At 34.2% G+C, this 1,476-nt stretch overlaps 2 non-coding genes across 2 annotated transcripts; both read right to left on the bottom strand.

Moving 5' to 3' along the window:
• Positions 1 to 503: 503 nt before the first annotated feature.
• On the bottom strand, positions 504 to 577 carry TRNAW-CCA (transfer RNA tryptophan (anticodon CCA)). Its single transcript has one exon. It is a non-coding gene; the product is annotated as a tRNA-Trp (tRNA).
• Positions 578 to 716: 139 nt separating this feature from the next.
• TRNAP-UGG (transfer RNA proline (anticodon UGG)) lies at positions 717 to 790 on the bottom strand. The gene has a single exon. It is a non-coding gene; the product is annotated as a tRNA-Pro (tRNA).
• Between the last annotated feature and the right edge of the window lie 686 nt (positions 791 to 1,476).

Raw genomic sequence — 1,476 nt, 5'->3', positions numbered from 1 at the left:
ACTTTAACTAGTTATTTTGGTTTTCTACTGGCTGCTTTAACTATAACCCCAGCTCTATTTATTGGCTTGAACAAGATACGCCTTATTTGAATTGACTGAATAATTATAATTCAGAAAAGAAAAATCTTTCTTTGGGATTCCTGGCATTCTACGACTCTTTTCCAGACTAATTAGGAATTCTTTTCTTGGTCATTGAGATTCGTGGATAATTTAGAGTACTATTTAGGGATAGATCGTACCTCTTTTTTTATCCCCTCGAACAAATCGAAATGATTGAAGTTTTTCTATTTGGAATCGTCTTAGGCCTAATTCCTATTACTTTAGCGGGATTATTCGTGACTGCGTATTTGCAATACAGGCGTGGGGATCAGTTGGATCTTTGATTGAGTCATTTTTTTTTGATTGACCTCCTCCAGACCAGAGAGGAGGTCAAATTGAAATTGGAGTTACAATTCAATTTTGTTAAGTTATTTTACTCTGCTTCGACATAAAATAGATGGAATCACGCTCTGTAGGATTTGAACCTACGACATCGGGTTTTGGAGACCCGCGTTCTACCGAACTGAACTAAGAGCGCTTTCATTCATTCAAAAAGAAAATCTTTTTCTATTCCTAATGTATCTCACGTACGTATAGTCTCCACAAATTCAAGTTATACCCACTTTACTTTAATTGATCTCGTCGCTACTGCCTATAAAGAAGAAAGAAGTAATAGGTAGGGATGACAGGATTTGAACCTGTGACATTTTGTACCCAAAACAAACGCGCTACCAAGCTGCGCTACATCCCTTTTCCAAATTAAATTGTTGTACAATGCCATTGTACACAATTCCTGTCTTCTTTTCCACATCATAATTTTCTTCTTCTTTCTATTTTCTTCTTCTTTCTTTCTCTATCTATATATAGAACCCTCGTGTCATTTCTTCTTTTTGGTCTCATATAATTAAGGAATTATATACATATAAAATCCAATATAATTTCGCCTATAAAAGAAGGATTACTTTTCCTTGCTAATATATAGGAAGAAGGGGTCATCTTTTTCTTTTTTAGGGATAGGAAAATTTCGTCGATATGGTTCATTTTATATATAGCATAACAATCTTGGGCAAGAGTTTATGATCATATATGTATTCCAACAAGGAAGGAGAGATTTTCAATGCGGGATATAAAAACATATCTCTCTGTAGCACCCGTGCTAAGTACTCTATGGTTTGGTGCTTTAGCAGGTTTATTGATAGAAATTAATCGTTTATTCCCAGATGCTTTGTCATTCCCTTTTTTTTAATTCTAGTTATTGCTATGGGAGGGATAGATTTCTTCGTGATATGACAAAATTTGATCCTTTTCAATCTTTTTTTAGTATCGGAAGGAAAAAGAAAGAAAAGATGGATTGGGTTGAACCTCAGAGTCATTAAAAATTTTGTAAACCCCATTTTTGAAAATAGAAATTCAATTTAAAGGGGTACCCAAGCTAAA

Source organism: Aegilops tauschii, unplaced genomic scaffold (assembly GCF_002575655.3).
Source record: "Aegilops tauschii subsp. strangulata cultivar AL8/78 unplaced genomic scaffold, Aet v6.0 ptg001098l_obj, whole genome shotgun sequence".
Taxonomy (NCBI): Eukaryota; Viridiplantae; Streptophyta; class Magnoliopsida; order Poales; family Poaceae; genus Aegilops; species Aegilops tauschii.
Note: the sequence above shows the minus strand (reverse complement) of the source record. Positions and strands in the feature narration are given on the sequence as shown.